The sequence below is a fragment of the Nymphalis io genome, chromosome 13, assembly GCF_905147045.1.
Source record: "Nymphalis io chromosome 13, ilAglIoxx1.1, whole genome shotgun sequence".
Lineage (NCBI taxonomy): Eukaryota > Metazoa > Arthropoda > Insecta > Lepidoptera > Nymphalidae > Nymphalis > Nymphalis io.
Genome location: NC_065900.1, coordinates 4,663,608 through 4,683,310, shown reverse-complemented (window position 1 = coordinate 4,683,310; position 19,703 = coordinate 4,663,608). Strand labels below are relative to the sequence as shown.

The following is a 19,703-nucleotide window of genomic DNA, read 5'->3' as shown; positions in this document are numbered from 1 at the left end:
ATACCGAAACCAAAATAATGAATATTCGACAATTATATATTGACTATATTTTAACTTTATCAAACCTTGAAAAAAGTGTCCGTTAGAGATCTAGTCGCAGACATTCCAATTGTAGCTCATCTAACTTAGTGGTTGTTTGTTGTGCAGTGTGTGGTCTTACGTTGTCGTGAAACAGCAGTGGCCTAGAGCGATTGACCAATCTCGGTTGTTTAGCAGCTAGTTCTTCCTTCATGGTTTGCAGTTGCTGACAAAAGATATCTGCCGTAATCGTTTGGCCAGATTTTAGAAAGCCGTACTGAACGACACCGGCGCTAGTCCACCAAACACTCACAAGTAAACTTTTCTGAGTCAATTTTCGTTTAGGGCAGGATTTGGCTAGGTCTCCAGGGTTCAGCCATTGCGACGAGCACTTCCGATTATCGTACAGTATCCACTTATCATCACAAGTAATGATTCGATTTAAAATCCCTTCATTATTGTGTCGGTTGAGCAAAGTAACACAGCAGTCGACGCGTGTTTGCAAGTTCGATTCACTCAATTCATGAGGTACCCATCGTTCAAGTTTTTTTACTTTCCCCGATGCCTGCTGCTATCTCTGAAGTGCTTTGTGATGGATCCGCTTCCACAATAGTCTTTAATTCTTCATTTTCCACTTTGGTCTCCGGCCGTCCACGGGGTTGGTTCTGAAGGTCGATTTTTCCAGAACGAAAACGTTGAAACCCAAAACGTACCGTGCTTTCTTTTGCGATATCAGCGCCGTACACCTCATTATTCCTTCGAGCTGTTTCTGCAGCACTGGTGCCAAGGTAGAACTCGTACTCGCAAATATACCGATATTTCATGTTTTCCATTGTGCGGTAATAAGCGACGCCAAAGAACAAAATAATACGGAAAAAACAAATGAATGACTGTTTTCAAAACTAAAATGTACCAGCTAAATGAATTTATAAATTTGGATTTGGAATTCTTAACCAAAGAGGAGATATTTTAGATCAAAGTGGTCAGTACGACAAAACTAATTTCATATGTAAGGACCTAATATATATATATATATATATATATATATATATATATATATATTAATAACTGACCGCCAAATAGAACTATATCATATAGATAAGAAGACACACTTAGGTATTCATTTAAAATATGTATTTTTGTATAAACAAAGGCTGAATATATCTAAAGGTTCTGAAGATTAAATCTAGAATCATTTTTTATCTGTTCACCGCGATATAAATTGACAGCGATAAATAATGTGAAAATTGAAAGAATCTTCAAAGACATTAAGCCGTGAAGCGATCGAAAGTTTTAATATGAAAAGGTACTATCAATGTTCGTTGTTGAATTTTCTACCCGTCCGTCCATTTGTGGTTAACCTGAACAGAAATCGGTTAGATTTATGGTGTTTTCATACGAGATTTATGATTGTCGTTTATTATTCAGTATTCACGTTACAATCGGATTTATGCCGCACTTGTATGAACTATTTCATATTGTTTTATATTAAACAAGATTCTATAAATTGAATGTTATCGCGTGTTGATAAAATTATTGTGTGTATTAAATATTATATACAGTTGTTTTCTCGTTTTAAATTTTGATTTGTATTAAAATTTATTTGAATATGAATATAACAAATATCTTTTGTACTTATATTTGTTTTTGGACATTTCAGTCTTTTTTTATAGAGTAGGTAGGCGGATGAGCATATGGGCCACCTGATGATAAGTGGTCACCAACGCCCATAGACATTGGCATTGTAGGAAATGTTAACCATCGCTTACATCGCCAGTGCCACCAACCTTGGGACTAAGATGTTAAGATGAAAGACCTACCACCAGTGACAAAGCCCTACCAGTGATTCAGATGAAGTCATAAGATTAATTATAAAAAAGTATTAATTAAGTAGAAGATATTCAATATTAATTAGCTTAAAATCCTTGACCTTCTGAAAAAAAGGACTATGACGAAGAAAGAAACGCCTTTTATTTCTGTCTAAGATTTGAGTAACTTTGCTAATAAAAAAAGAAAAATAAGTGCAAACTTCGTTGTACAAATATAAATTTTATTATTATAAAGATATTTTTTAACATTTTATTATGTGTATTGTTGTGTTTTTTTTTGTCCTCATAACCTATCGCTGTGCAGAATTACGACGATTCTGCTCAGCACCGATTCTATGCTGAATGACTAAAGACCACACCAAAGATAATATTTTTTTTCATAGTTAGTAGAAAAATTAACTTAGTTTTTTTAAGCGCATTGCTTAAATAAGCTAGCAATGTTTATAAAACAACAGACGATAGTTTTTCAACCTTAGTGCATTCTTAAGAGTCTGTTTTGTCTAAATATCTTCATGTATAAAAAACACTTGAAGTTATCAAACGGCAGTAGACAGAAAACCTTTAGTATTCGGTAATATGAAGAAAAGTAGCAGTATTTTATTTTTATATCAAATGTAGTAGAAGAGAACGTTTAACACTATTGGTATTATAATTAAATAATAAATAAATATTCTTACAATTTATTTCCATTTTTGACTTCAAATTATTTTTAATAGATAGAATATTTTACAAAATATCTTCGCCTTAAAGCGTCGGTTCCGTAAAAGCCAAGTATACGAGCTCTTTCTAGATTAAATTTTGCAGAATACTCGTAGGTAAATAAAATTCTATTCATTTGAATAAAACGCTACGCAGATTGTTACGTTCGAACAAATTACAAGGCGAAGATTGTATACTTAAAACTTTTGTTTGAGAATCATTCTCACAATTCTTTTGTATAAAAGTACTCAAAATTACGAACCTTATCTGTATATGTTTACTAAGCTTATGTTATTTGGTTATTTAGCATCACAATTATGGTGTAAATTTTATATGCACGCAATAGCTAAATTATTATATATGAAAGACTATAAAACAAAAAATCTTACCTTTTTATAATAAATCGCTTGCATACAAAACTGAGAAAATAAAAGATATTTTAATTATTATTATTTTTTAATTACATGTTATAGAAATAAAATCGTTTCTAGTATTTTATTTTATATAAAATTAGTTTTTACTTTATTCCGTTTGGTTTTTTTTTGTAAGATAAGCCATTTTTACGTTATGATTGTTTAAAGTTTCGGAGTGGACATTTTATTTATATTGTTTTTTTGTAGGGTTTTGAGATGTAGCTATTTATTATAAATATGATGTCAACCGTTAATGAATATATTACGATAGTTTTATAAAATATATTTCTAATTATATATTTTTTGAATAAAAAATGTTTTGTTACGAATTGTTACGTATAGAACGTTTAACGACCTTCAATCGACCTTGAAATTTGCTTCAATACATATTAATATTAAAAAAAAAGCGACCGCACTCATTTTTTAAATATGAATGATATGCGCAGTCTTTAATGTTGTTCAGAACAATTTATGTTGGTATCAGCCATTGGAAAATATATGCAGCGGGGATATAATAATGCAATATATGAACATTTTTAAATGGGAAATTGAGGTATTTTCAGTAAGATGTCCCGTTGCAATTTATCATGAAATTATCTTTTAAACCGAGTAACATCCGAAGCAGGAAATTAAACGTAGATAGTTTCGCTCCGCTGTAATTATCCCCACAGTTTCATCTCAACTTAAGTACGTGTTATAAATTTTTGATGCGGGCTTAAAAATTGAAGCGTATTTTTCATTTCGAATTAAAAAAAAATGCATTTAGAAATATATTTTGTTTACATTTATTATTTTATTTATTCATATACAGTTATCTTAACTTTTCATGTCATTATAAATTATTTTCTTCGTGTACCGTAATAAAAAAAAGCCGAGATGGCCCAGTGGTTAGAACGCGTGAATCTTATCCGATGATCGTGGGTTCAAACCCGGGCAAGCACCACTGTATTTTCATGTGCTTAATTTGTGATTATAATTCATCTCATGCTTAACGGTGAAGGAAAACATCGTGAGGAAACCTGCATGTGTCTAATTTCATTGAAATTCTGCCATATGTGTATTCTACCAACCCGCATTGGAGCAGGGTGGTGGAATAAGCTCCACAACCTTCTCCTCAAAAGGGAGAGGAGGCCTTAGCCCAGCAGTGGGACATTAACAGGCTGTTACTGTTACTGTTACTGTGTACCGTAATATTATATTTAAAACGATATCATTTAAAATTAAATTATCTTAAAAATTGACTGCCTTCTTGGTCTAGTGCCTAGACATAAAGACGCAGATCTCGAGGTCCTGGGTTCAAAAAAGTTATTGGGTTTAGAAAAGCCTTAAATCCGCTGGTCCTGCGGCTGAATTCTTGTCGGATTGGATCGCCGTCGAACTATAAGAGTGAATGAATGCATGTGTATTTGCGCATACACTCATGCGCAATATTTTAAATTTTATTTAAACATATAGTTATAAAAATAAAATAAATATATTTTATTAATTGTAATATTATATTCGTCTGGAAAACATTTCTATCTTGTGTGTTTAATAGAATATTGTTTTCATTTTATTAATGTTAAAGTTGTTACCTCGTAAAAAGTTACCTGTGTTATTTATTTTTGTCTGTTATAATAATCATATACATATACGTATCAGAACAGAGAGGATTTTTTTTTTAATTTTCAGTAGTATTATTCAAAAGTATATCTCGCAGCTCAAGAACACTTTTCATATTTACCCATCTATCTATTATAAGTGGTTTTGCCTTGTTTTATTAGTTTATATACTTTTCTATATGCACTAGTTAATTTTATTTTGATTGAATTATTTCGTTTATTGTTTGTAGAATATGTTTTTTTTTCAGTATTTTTGCAGATGTGTATTGAAAATCAACTACAAGACAAGTCAATGACCTTTAAACCGGCAGTAGTTATTTTTGATTAATTTACAGAGATCTATTTCGTTTCTATAAATATATAACAGTCTTCATGCTTGGTGGATAATATAATTTTATTATTATAAGGATAAAACTATAACAAAACGCAAAATATTAACAAATTTTACATAATAATTATTTAATTGAATCCTTTTTCGATGATGATGATTTCGATTCCGATGTAAGGAATGGTTAATATTTTATCACGATAAACTTCAATGTCGATCCACTCAGTATATTTCGTATGAATCCGGAATAAAACAAACAAAATTTTCCTGACTGAGACAATTCTATCTAATGTTGGCAAATCGTTGGAGCGACCTTATTATAATACAAATGTTGGACTAACAGACGACGGGTTTGCTTTAACCAATAGCTTAATGAGCTCTTCAATGCTTGGCGAATAATATAACAACAAAAGTCAATACTATTCCAACCAAATCCCTCTCATTAGCACGACCTCTTGCCAACGTTGCTGAGATGACGTTCAAAATATACACTCATATTATTTAGATTATTTTTTTTGACTTATATATTATTAATTTGTTCCAATATCTATATACTAATAACAATATTGTAAAAGGCCAATACACATTTATATTATATTTATAATATGGGGATCTTTACTAAAGAAACAGAAGCCAAAAAAACAGTTTTTAGAATTTTTGTTTGTCTGTATTTGTACCCGCATCATAATAATAAAACAATATTTAGATTTGTTTCATTTAAAGCGGAAATCGAAAAAAAAAATTAGCCATAGAATCAATAGATGAAAAGAGAATGGAAGTACACACAAAGGAAAACATAAATTACAAATAAAAACAGTGTAAGGACGGGACTAGGTAAATAAAGTAGATGTTTAAGGTTTGAAGATAAATTTATTACTGCCCTCAATACCATGTGTCAGCTGCTTATATACTACACTACATGCCCTACCAAACAAAAAAAAAATGTTGGATACATTAACATTTTTTTTTTATCAAAATACAATATGAAAAAGTAAAATAAAATTGAATATAATAATAATTAAACAAAATAAAACAAATATGTAAACAAAGGTATAATAATGCAGTGCTGAAATTTAATATCAAATATCATAATAGGTACAGTCATAATCACAAGTCTTAATAAACAATATGTTTAATGATCATTCAACATAAAGTCTTGTCCTATTTTTATGAACAGTTTTTTCTTTACCATTGACTAAAATTACAACATTCGGTGATAAATCTTTAACAACTGTATATGGACCTAAATATAATGGATCAAGTTTGCTAATATTTTCATTTTTAACCAATACTAAGTCTCCTTGTTTATACTCCACTGGGTTTATACTTCTATCATATTTTATTTTTCTTAAAGTTTTACAATTTATGAGGTTTGTTTTAGCATCATTTTGTGACTTTTGTAACCGGTATTTTAGTTCTATTGCATAATCATCAAAATTGTAAATTGGATCTATTGTCGACCTAAGATTACTTGGTAAGTTACATTGTTTGCCAAACACTAATTCGTATGGAGTAAATTTTGTACTCGAGTGTACAGAAGTGTTATACGAAAAACACCAGTAAGGAATCCATGAACTCCATTCCTGACTATGACTGTTAACTTGCATTCTTAAATAAAATGTTAAATGTTTATGACTATTTTCAAGTGATCCTAAGGTCTGATGGTGGAAGGCTGTAGACTGTAATTGACTTATATTTAAAATTTTACAAACCTCTTCCATTGTAGAATTTATAAATTCAGTTCCTCTATCGGTCACGATCTGCCGAGGGATGCCATATCTAAGTATAAAATTATTTACTAGAGTTGTAGCTACTGTGCGCGCATCCTTACCTGCTATCGGATATGCCTCGACATATTTGGTGAGGTCGCATTGGAGCGTTAAAATGTAATTATAATTATTATCTCTTGTCAATGGACCTACCAAATCTAAATAAATCTTATCAAAAGCTGAATTTCCACAGTCCGTTATGGTCATAGGTTCTTTTATGGTATTTAAATATTTATAACGTTGACATTTACTACATTTTTTTACAAAAAGCTTAACATCATGCTCTAATCCTGGCCAAAAATATTTTTTACGAATGTTATTTAACATACGTCTTATTCCTGCGTGTCCGCTAGTGGGCAGGATATGATAATCGTTTAATATAACTCTTTTCGTATCGTCGTCTATAATTTTTGCAACTCCTTTAATTACGCATAAACGGGGTCCGGACCACTTACGCATTTTATTAATAACCTGAGCTAGCTCTTTAATTATTTGAAAATTATTCTCATCTTTTATTACATATAACGTATTTATTTTTAAATCGATACAAAATGATTCCATTTCCCTCACAGAGACAGCTCGTGTACACTGTGATTGGGTAAACAGTTTCACAAAAATTGTACGATTTGACGACGAGTATGCATAATCACCACGCTCTAATGATACGCATTTTTTAAACTTTCTCCATTCTTCTTCATTCACAAATACCAACTCCGTGTAATACTTCGGTAGTTTTAACATCTCTACAACTCTTGGGTGATCAGTCCAATCGTCAGAAGAAATATTAGAAACCGAAGTAGAATTACAAGGTTTTTCATCAAGCTTCTTCTTTTGTGCCCTTGTAAGTACTGACAAAATATGATCATTCATCGCCTTTAATTCTTCACTACTAATTTCTATGCGTGACAATGCATCTGCAGCTACATTATCACACCCTTTCACATAAGTAACCTTAAAATCATACTCTTCAAGTATTAGCCGAAATTTTAACAATCTACTGGAAGGATCTGTCATATTGTATAAAAATATTAAGGGTCTATGATCTGTTTCTATAATGAACTTTCGTCCATAGAGATACGGTCTAAAATATTTAACAGACCAAACAATCGCTAAAAGCTCTTCCTCAATCGTTGGATACCTACGTTCAGCTTTATTTAAACTACGACTGGCGTAAGCTATTGGTCTACGATCAGCATTACATAAAATCGAACCTATTGCATACCCTGAGGCGTCTGTCTGTAGTATAAATGTGTTATTATAATCGAAAATAGGATATTGTAATATTGGAGGGCTCATTAACATTTCTTTTAAAGTACTAAATGATTTTTGACAGTTTTTATCCCAATTAAATATTACATTTTTACGACATAAATCATTTAATGGAATACAGATTTGGGCGAAATTCGGAATAAACTTTCGATAATAGTTCGCAAAGGCTACAAATCGTTTGAGCTCGTCTACGTTTTTAGGAACCGGATAATTAATTAACGCCTTAATTTTTTCTGGATCTGGTTTAATGCCGTCCGCTGATACCACGTGTCCGAGGTATAAAATTTCTTTTCGAAGAAAATCGCACTTATGAGGATTTAATTTTAAATTAACTTTTCTAAGCCTTGTTAAAATATCTAACAAATTTTTATTATGACTATCTAAATTTCTTCCGAAACAAATTAAATTATCCAAATATACAAAACATTTATCGTAATTAAGTCCCGACATTGCTACTGTCATTAAGCGTGAAAATGAACCAGGACTGGTTTTCAAACCCATAGGCATACGGGTCATTTGATACTGGCCAGACGGTGTTGTGAATGCGGTATATTTCCTACTGTCAGCATTTAGCTTCGTTTGATAATAAGCTTGTGTTAAATCTAATTGAGAAAAATAAATAGCTCCTGAAAGTGAGTCTAATATATCACTTATATTCGGAAGGGGAAATTTGTCATGCATTATACAATCATTTAATTTCCGAAAATCTATGACTAAACGCCAGCTTTTATTATTATCTTCTGATTTTTTAGGTACTAATAGTACTGGGCTAGACCATTCGCTGTTAGCGGGTTCGATAATATCATTGGCCAACATTTTTTGAATTTGTTTTTCTATTTCATCACGTTGAGAAAACGGTAATCTATATTGTTTAGTATAGACCGGATTCGTATTAGCTTTTAGTTGTATATTTTGTTCGTAAAGATTACACGTACCTAACTTGTCTCCTGGCAAGAAAAATACGTCAGCATATTTCGCACAAATGCTTTGTATACTAATGCTTTCTTCTTTGTTCAAATGATTCAATTTAATTAATGATAATAATTTCCGAACTCTTTTTCCGTCCAAATTTTCTTTGTTAAACGAACAAATATTATAATTCGATAATAAATCAATTTCAGGCCTAAAATAACTAAGATTAATTTCTGTTTCGCGAGTATTTAAAATTTGAATAAATATTTTTCCCTCTTTCGGTTGACAGATACTTCCAGCGATAAATACACCTTCACACAATTCTCTGGGAAATATAACACACGATTCATTCAAATAAGAATCAACTTGAAAAAACTTTTCACACCTCGGAGGTACCTTTATAAATGTATTTTTACCTAATTTTCCTAAACCTAAGGAGAGCGTAATTGGTTTGTCGAAGCTATTTAAAGTAAATGTATTATTTTCGTAATTTAATACACAATTATAATTAGTTAAAAATTCTTGTCCGATTAAACCATCTTGAATACAAGGCAAATTCTTTAAGACATAAAACTTATGTTTGAATTCTATTCCACATAAGGTAAACGGTATGTAAACATAGCCCTCAGTGTACGAGGTGCCACCAATACCATTTACGGCTACGCGTTTTGGATGTATTGGAATATTCCTATCTCTTATTACATCGTATTTAATCACTGACATCGAGGCGCCCGTGTCAACTAGCATTCTATATTTGGTACCTAATATTGTAAACTCTACGAAACTATTATATGTATTGCATGCTAGAATAAAGTTAGGATCGAAAAAATTCTAAGTTTTGGTTATTTTCCGAAGTAGGAACCTGTATATCGTTTTGGGATTGATTCATAAGATACCCATGCTGTTTTCTACCGTTATTATTTCTACCTCGCGATACTGCACGTTCAAAATTATGTCCGCGTCCTCGAGAATTACTTGTGGATCCTCTATTGTTTCCTCGGTGGTATAAACTAGATGTTTGATTCGGCATCGGCCTAAATGAACTATTTGGCGTGTAATGTTGGCGTGCGTTGTTTAATACTCGACCTCTACTATGCCCCCTATAAGATGGTTGGTACTTACCTCGATGTTGAGTCGTGAAAATCGTTCCAGCTGATGTAAAAGAGCCTTGACGCGACAGTTCCTCGTCTTTGGCTGCTCTTATAACATCTTTCAGCTCTGAGTAGTTGCGGGCCGCTAAAATAGTGCTTAATCGACTGTTCCTCAAACCTTCGGTGAATCGCTGTATTGCTAATTTTTCGTTTACGGGTCTCAATATTTTAAACGCGTTATCGTCACCGTTAGCTTGGGAAATAGTCAATTCAACAAATAAATCCTCAAGTTTCTTACCAAATTCCTCAATACTCTGCGAACCTTGTCTAGATTTTAACATTTCTATTTGTAGTGCCGTGGCTGACTGCTTAGTCAACAGATTATTTTTCATGTCGGCAATAAGTTCTGTGGAAGATTCATAGTTAGATAACAAACGTAATTTGGCATTTTTAGTTAAACGCGTTTTAAGGACAAAAGAAATAAGTAACTGTTCATGTTCTTTCCTAATGGTTTGGCTATAGAATTCGATACAATCTATTAATTTTTTAGTAACTTCTTCATCTCCTGTCATAATAGGTAGAAGAGAAGTAGCAGTTTTCATGTCAAAGTCAGTCATGGTGCTAAAATCTTGGTCACTAACTAAACAAGTTGTTTGAATTTTTTGATAAAACGATTCAATTTCTTCGCAAGCAACTAATAAGTAATTTATCTATTCCTTTTTTATATACCCTTTAGATGCATTAAAGTTTAACTCGTCACGATATTTTATATATTCGTCATATAAACTTTTTGCCTCTAAATATTTCTGTTCTAACAACTTTTTAGTTCTTTTCCCTTTACTTAGTTTAATTAAATTTATTTTTATATTTTCAATTTGATGTTTTATATCTAATATATGATCCATTTAAATCTTAAGAAACGGCTTAAAAATATACACTTAAAAATAATGATAAAATATGAATATATCTATTGTCTATAATACCATAACACCTTTGCTGATGACACTATTTCACTTCTCCTTTTATATATTTTTCACACTTTTACACTCCTATTTTTTTATAAGCATCCATTGATGCGTCTCCAGGCTAAACGACACGTTCCTGATTTATTTCTCCAGTCTCTGGTCCCCGCCTCGAACGTCTGAAAGCGCTCCTGGCCATCTCCTGACGCATCCAGTTTATGTGGCAGCGTTTATATAATTTATATATGGCAAACTTTGCCCCCAAAATTAAAAGTAAAAGAAAAATACCCAAAATTATATTTGTCACTTTCTGATTTTGGTGTATTAGTTCCACGTCGGCCGAATTCACGCCTCCTGCGGCATTTTGTGCAACCACAATTTGTTCTTTACTTTGTTCTTTGCCCATTTTGTATTATGACTCTACTAACGTTCGAACAATTAAATACACGAATGTCCAATATTACACAGAGTGACATTATATTGTTATACTGCACTTCGTTAGAACCCGAAACCGAACCTTAAATGGCAGGGTCGCCATGTAAGGACGGGACTAGGTAAATAAAGTAGATGTTTAAGGTTTGAAGATAAATTTATTACTGCCCTCAATACCATGTGTCAGCTGCTTATATACTACACTACAACAGTGTTCAAAAACCGAACTATTGCTAAGTGGCTTTTTCAATAGCATAATATTTTAATTTTTTTTTTTCATAAAAGTAACACTTGCATTATAACCTCAAAGACTGTATGTAGTCTCTACTCTACTGTACTCTACTTTTCTGTGAATTTTTATATAGCAATTTTCTAGAGCATAATATTTGAGGTTATAATACTAATAATTGTATATTTATTTAATTTTTAGTTCAATTGCAAAAAATAATAATTCAAGCATTACTGTGTTAAATACTTAAAATTTGTAATGCCTTCCCGAAAACCGTCTAATTTATAATCGACTTCTGCTCAAGCCAAACGCGCACGATTGAGAAGATTAACAGCAAGTAAACTGGAGTAAGAAGTGCGTCAAGCAGTGTTCTAGAAGTTCCGCGTCTCGATCTCAAAGTATTCTTTCGAACGCGAATCGCGTCTTAATATAATACTAATAGACGCTGTAACGCCGCGTCACGATCTGTAGAGAGTGGCGTACAAGGTAAAAGTCGATTGTGCGCGAACCGGTCTCGCCACGCGAAAGCACGGATTGCGGGAACTCGGTAAGAACTCTGATCGCAGAGCTTAATCGTATCTCACGTTCTTCCCGAGCCGATGCTCTGAAGGCACCACACGGTTTTCTGTTCTGTAGAAACGAATTCCGAACGAGAACAGCGTTTAGTTGAAAACCGCAACCGTTAAGTCAAGAAAGAAAATCACGTTTGTCTGCTTCAGCAGAACGTGAGATTTCAGGGCGCATGCATTGAAATGCATTCGTAAATACGCATGAGGAACGAATGTTGCGTTTTCCTGGTGATCGCACTCAAAACGAAATTACGCACTCACTAGAAACAGTTAAGAAAAGAGACTTACGTTTGTCAGTTGACTGTAAACGCGATGAAATATTAAGAATTTTGGACACAGATGAATAACTATGATAGACAGGAAATTACCGCACATCATCTGGAAGCCGTGTTCAAGATTTCAGTAAGCACAATCCAGTGAGATCTGAATCCGCAGTTAGAAAAAAACCGACTGCCTATTAGCGCTGATAATGCTTCGATGATATAGCATCCCGAAGAGTTGACGTGGATAGAAAAGAAAAAAATTTAATTTTGTATGACCAAATATTAAAATATGCCTATTTTATTCATATTGATTCAATAGAGGAAATATGCGCGAATTGCCGTGCCTTGAAATGGTATGGAGACCGTAAAGGAAAGTATTATTCATTTGGCAAAGTTCATTTAGAGAGAACACAAGAACCACCAGAATCTTTGAAAGGATGCACCAAAATAAATACTTTTACCCGTTTCAATTCCATTTTATTGGTATTTCATTCTCAACTCTCTCCGCAAAAATAAAAATATAGATACTTGATTCTAAATTCCACGCGTACGAAGTCGCGGGCAATATTATTTATAAAAATTTAATATAAATTTCGTTATGTTACATGCGACTGAGGATACATTTGAAAATCGAATGTACTTATGTTTTTTAAATGAAGGTTCCATTACTTGATAAAAAGCGATTCATAAAGGTACTTTTAAAATTAGAATAATATTTCATTTATGAAATTGAAATTTTCATCGTCATTATAATAATAAATGTAAAAAAAATGAAATAAGTATGAAGTTGCATTTGTTAAAATCTAATTTTTCCTAATCGACACAATAGGCAACCAATGAGCGTTTGGTATTTAGTCAGTTTAATAAGCCTTACTTTGATCAGCTATTTAGAAACTATCAGTTAATATGTTTGTATAAAATTTCGACTTTCATTATAATACTATAACTCAAGTAACACAAAGCATTTGTGTATAAAAAGACATAACTCCGGACACTATATAAAATTTCCTGTCTTTTAAATTAAATTTAACCTCATTGCCATTAGTTGCCGTGTGGTTGCGGCTGAGTTAAAAAAGAGCCATTCCATCTTATTACATAGTTCTTATAAGAGTCAACTACATTAATCGACAACGAAAACTGTCTAGCTGGCAACAGAAGTTTATTAAATATTCTTCTATTAACCCAAAGTAAAGATGGACGAATGATGTTTTTTAAATTTATAATAATTAAGCGGATGGGCAAAGGTTGCTCCTGATAATTAGTAGACGATGCCCATAGACATGGCTGTGTAAGAAACATGAACCACTCATTAATGCATCATCAACCTTGGAAACCAAGAATTTATGTGCTTCATAGAACACAGATTATAAGCGGTGCTGTTTTGCAATACAATAAATTAGGAGTGCTTGTTACCTAACCAGACACCAAAACCTATCCACAAATGACGCCCTTAAAAATAATTTTATAATAGAAGGACATTTAATTCATTAAAACCGTTTATTGGTTAGCTATTAAGTACATATACATAAATATATCTAATAATTATGACATTACAAAATAAAGTATGTTTTTTTATGAATTTAGTATCTGTGGGATACGAACATTAAAAAAGTTTGAAATAGTATCCATAACATACCGTATACGAGTGGAAAATGAAAATGTATTACCCTGTCGGGAAACGTTTGGCTGGATACTTAATCAATTGATTCCTTTGCACCCTTGAGATTTCACATCCTAAATATTTCGGTTAAAATAATAATGTTAAATGGTACCTTACTTTAATACTTTCTATAAATATTTTATTGTTTATTTCTTATAATATATTCTTACGAAAAATATTAAACAATTACTTAAAAAATTGTCTGTATGTATTGTTAAGATTAAGTCTTAAATAAAACATTTTTAATTAAAGTGAATAAATGTTAACAAGGACTATGTATCAAATTGTTTTTGCTTAAATATGTAGAATGATTGAAGAATATCGCTTCAAAAATCGTAGAGTATTCAAAAATAAGCTCAAATAATTCAAGTATAAGCTCAGTTTCTTATTTCTTACCTAATCGAATCAAAAACTTGACCGTTAAGAATATAAAAGATTGCAGACATTTATTTTAATATCTATTAATCAGGCATAATAAAAATACTGTTCATTTAAAATTATTCTATATTTAATAATATACCTATTAAAAGTATGGCTTTATGAGGATGTAAACAAGATAAATAAAACTTCATATGCAAATTGGCATGTCATTATTTGCACCTCGCATCTTTGCGGTAGAATACCTCTTGGACTTCTCAATAATATTATTCGAAAATAATCTTTATTGACATGGAAATAAGATTGAAACCTATGGAGTTTATTTTGTCCCTCGTACTTAAAGCTGGAGCGCGCTAACTCAGTTATCAGTGTGGAATGAACGCGTTAGCGGGTGGACGTCTACGTCGTAAACGTGTAGTCGTAGCTCGTAGCACTACTACGTAACCCACATTAACTACACTCGCAGACAATTAAATTTAAAAATCCTCTCGACAACGTTGTAAAAAGTATCGATAATTGAAGTTTCTGTTTTCACTTTGTTAGGAGTTCCTCGAAACTTTGTTATTGAATGAAGTTTTTCTTTAATGTTTTTCTTTGCGAGTTATTTCAGAAATTAGTAAAGTATATATATACATTTAATTCTTAGTGTGTACTGAACTGTAAAAAAATCGGATATGACTGGTAAGTTATTTCAAGCTATATCGTTTTGATTTGCAATATTTAATTTTATTTTCATGTATATAGTATTTATATAATATTCATTTAAATATCCTAAATATATTCATTGTTGTATTTAGATCACAGCATTTATATGAGTTAAAAAAAATAATAAGCTTTAAAAATAATATATGCGATTTATAGGTACGTATAATTTAGTAACTGATATTAATAATTCTCTCATGAGAATAAAAGCAATTTCATTAACGGGAATCGTCAACTGCGTCAATATCATGATTTCCAATAACAATAAAATTGCAACGTTGTGATGTTCGCGACACGAATGAGTGATTGACTCTTAATTAAAAGACCGGTTCTTATTATTTTTCATCCTTAATGCAAAAATACTACAAAAAAAACAGCTTTTATTTTAACATGTTTAAATTATTTTTTTATTCAGATTCTATTATTAAAAAAAAAATATCGGATGAAAGTTAATTATACAATAAAAACGTAGCCTTTTGGTATTGAATTCAAACACCAACTGTTAGATGAAAAGTCTATAACGATTTATCTGTGTAAATATGTAAAAGAATTTTTAATCTGTATAATTTTAATTAAACTGATGAATTTTTGACTTCACTCGATAAGATGACTATCACTTTCTACGCTTTAAACTAAATGGATTTAGGAGAAAAGGTTTTTATTATAATATAACCAACTATTAACGTTAATTGAAAAAACGTATGTAATATAAATAATATAGTGAGATTACAAGTAATGCATATATGAAGAATATTAGTTGTTAAGGCCACAAAGGAAGGCCTTTTATAAAACTCTAACACAAAGCTAATTTTAGCTTTGTTTTAAAAGCTTAGAGTAACAAGACTTCACTTATGAAGACAGACTTGTGTGTGTCGTATCTTTACTTGTATATATACATTTATACGTAGGCATAAAAATATTTCTCTATATGTTACTACACAGTTTGATATTTTATTAAAATTTCATTTAATTCATTGTAATTTAATCATTTTCAATAACAGATGGTATTGTAGATAATTTGCAACACAAAAATGAAATGAAAATTCTAAATAAGTCTTTGATGTATGAATTATTCATAATTATCACTCTCCGGCTCTCTTAGTTGAGGTATGACGCGCTGCAGAATAATGCTTAAACCAACCGTTATTAATTACTGGACGTTATGTATGTAATATCAAAGTGGTGCAGCTAAGAGAAAATTAAAGATACATTGTCATAAAAATATACGCGTTGCTTGTACGTAAAGATTATAAAAACTTTGTTACATTGAGTTTAATAATTAGGATTTCAAGTATAAAATAATAGACAGTTTTTTATTGTTTTCAACATTATATAAAGTTTTCCATAAATATTATTATATTCAATGAAAAATTATTGTATATGTATTGCTTATCTAGGAAAACGACACTTATGATTTGGCTAAAATTTTGTATTTAGATAAGGTTATCAAGTTGTATTTCTTAATTAATTATTAGAGTCGAGTAAAGCTCGGTCGCTCAGGTAATTTATTCAAAGAAGCACAATATCAGATGACGTGACTACAAAACGCGTCACGAATGTTCTGACGTCATCATGTTAAAGCGCTTATGATGTTAAGAACGAAAATAATCACTATCGTACTTATAGTATAAAGTGTTTTAATTGCTTTTATATTTTTATATTTACTAGATACGGACAGAGATAATACTAAGCTGGATAATTGTAACATTGATGTACATAATTGAAAACAAAAATAATTTCATCCATGCGAGATTGGGATGGTAGCAGTTCATTTATAAACGATATTACACGAATCAGCTGTCTGTCATAACGATAAAAAGCGACGTTACATGCGCTCAGAAAATGAAGGCACATAATCGTTTTGTATATTAAAAATTGACATCGATTCCAGCTGTCACAAAAAACTATTCAAATAAATAATTAGTGTATCGCACACCATATTTTGTACACACTTTTTTTTACTACGGGACCATTGCTGTAAAGCTGTTCTATATAAATCTGGCTCACGTAGTCATTCTGAATGATTAAAGCAAAACCACAGTCAACTCTCGCGTTATGGATGAATGACACTTTCATTCTCAACTACGTCTATAAATTAAGAGCGTTTTGCGAGTCTTCTCGAGCTAGCGCACATATAGATGAGATGTCGCACAATCGGGAGCAATGTGCAATTGTGCATAACTACCAAAACAAACGGTTACACACTACTTTTTGTTCCTTTTTTTGAAAATCGTGAAACAAATCTACCAATTTATGTATTTAGATCTTATTTAAATGTATTTTTTGTTTGAAGGCCTTGTTGGTCTAGTGTCCGGATATAAGGCCGCAAACCCCGAGGTCCTGGGTTCAAATCTCAGGTCAATAAAATGTTATTGGGTTTTCTTTCGAAAATTCTCAGTAACAGCTTGAAGTCTGGAAGTTCGAAGTGTGTGCACTCCCGTGCCCCGGAAAGCAAGTAAAGCCGTTGGTCCTGCGCCTGAACTCTTTCCGTTCGTGTCGGATTGTTGTCACATCGGATTATAAGAGTTAGGGAATAGAGAATGCACCTATGCTGGCGCACACACTTGTGCGCTATAATATGTCCTGCGTAGTTGGCTAATATCTCTTGAAATTGGCCGCTGTTGCCGTAATCAGTCCAATGGACATTTTACAAAATTAATATTTTTAACTTATTACAAGTGAAAGTAAAGTAAACTGCGCTTCACTAGATGTGCGTGGCTCTTAATGCATAGTGAGTTGCCAAATTAATTCTATGAATAATATTGGTTTTGAAATAAAGTAAATATTGAATAGGTTGTATTAATTAATTATAATTATTTTCTATAAAAACTAAATAATAATAACTTTCTCTTTTACCATAACGGCCTGTAAAGATAAAATTGTGTTCTTGCATTGCTGAGAAAATGCCTTCTCTCCTCTTGAGATGGCGTGATGTTCGAATTTGACTAGAATATCAATTCAGTGACGTTTCGGTATGTAGGAATAAATTAAATAAAATGAGAGATAACGACATTCATTTCATCTTCCAAAAGGTCTGCTTGAATTTAAATTTGAATTTGAAATTGAATGTCTCAGTGCTTTTTTAAATAATAGGTAGGCGGACAAGCAAATGGACCACCTGATGATGAGTGATCATAAACGCCCATAGACATTGGCATAGTAAGAAATGTTAACCCTCGCTTACATCGCCAATGTGCCACCGACCTTGGGAACTAAGATGTAATGTCTCTTGTGCCTGTAATTGCACTGACTCACTCACCCTTCAAACCGAAACACAACAATACCATGTACTAATGTTTTGCGGTAGAATATCTGATGAGTGGGTGGTACCTACCTAGACGACTTTGCACAAAGCTCACTAATCAACAGTAAATTCGATTTTTTTAACTCCGTCGTTGGTATATTATCTAGCATGCTTCGGAACACGAGGTCTTAGATTCGAATGCAGAGTTCAGGAATGTTAACATACTTCCGTGCCGGTGGTCCTGCCATTTTTCTTTGTCTAGTTGTGCTAATGTAATTAAGGCAACACATAGAGGATGCATCTGTATTTGAGCACAACCTTGAGCAATAATATTTTTACTCACGTATATAATGATTCTAAACATTTAGCTAGCCCGCAATTAATGTATAAGGATGACAATAACTTAAGTGGCCGAATTATTTGTACATAAATATATGAAAATATTTTTACTTCTATTTAATTTTATCACGTTACATTAGTGTGAATAAATGAAAAATATAAATTACTCGTGCGTGTAGTTTTAAAAGATAATGGTGGGCAGGCATAGAAATGCAGAGCGATTCAACATGTCCCCATTTCAATACAATGCACATAGAATACCGAGTAAACAGAAACGCTATATTAAACGGAATATTTTATATAAATGAAAGTGGAACTAACAATGACCCAAGGAAATATAAATTTTAAATATAGAACAATAATTATTAGCATGATTTTTTTATTGAAAAAAAAAAATTAAAACCATTCAATAATCTATCATTAAATATTTTTATTTATTTTCGAATTTAGAAAACAGGCTTTCTGATTATTATTCTCTGCTATTGTATAAAATATTTAATATAAATAACAAGCTCACACAGCAGCACAATTCGTATTATGTACAACAGTAGTACGTGCGCTACGCTTTCAAAGTGTTTCCCTCATTGAGTGGTCTACACTTAGGTATAACAACCTAATTTTAATCATAACTTGCAACATATTTAAGCCTTAATTTGCTTAATCCGAAGAATATTCAAAATTATTGCAATTATAGCTTCTGATTATGGAAACTCACTAGTGTAAATCAGTTGTGTAATAACAACACTATATTAAAATATTTTAATAGGAACATTAATTACATTTTACATATAATTTTGTAAATTATTTTCTTTAATACCTACATAAAATTATATAAACAAAAAAAAAGAAACGTAGATAAATACGAGTACAAATAAAGAAAAAAAAGATATTTTATTACGTTGTATTGTACCTTTTTGGTTAAATAAAATAATTTTTATATGGATATATATTATTTAAAAACAGAAAATAAAAAGTCTTAAAAAAGTTAGTATGTCG

General features: G+C 31.5%; 1 protein-coding gene across 3 annotated transcripts in view; it reads left to right on the top strand.

The window, feature by feature from the left end:
• LOC126772803 (suppressor of lurcher protein 1-like) overlaps positions 1-19,703 on the top strand; it is a 110,690-nt gene that overhangs the window by 24,969 nt on the left and 66,018 nt on the right. Inside the window, exon 1 of one of the 3 annotated variants that reach the window (XM_050493389.1) lies at positions 14,806-15,103. The exons of the other annotated variants lie outside the window; for them this stretch is intronic. The gene's annotated coding sequence lies outside the window, so the exon portion shown is untranslated. Of the gene's footprint in view, positions 1-14,805; positions 15,104-19,703 lie in introns of those variants that run through there. 3 annotated transcript variants of the gene reach the window in all.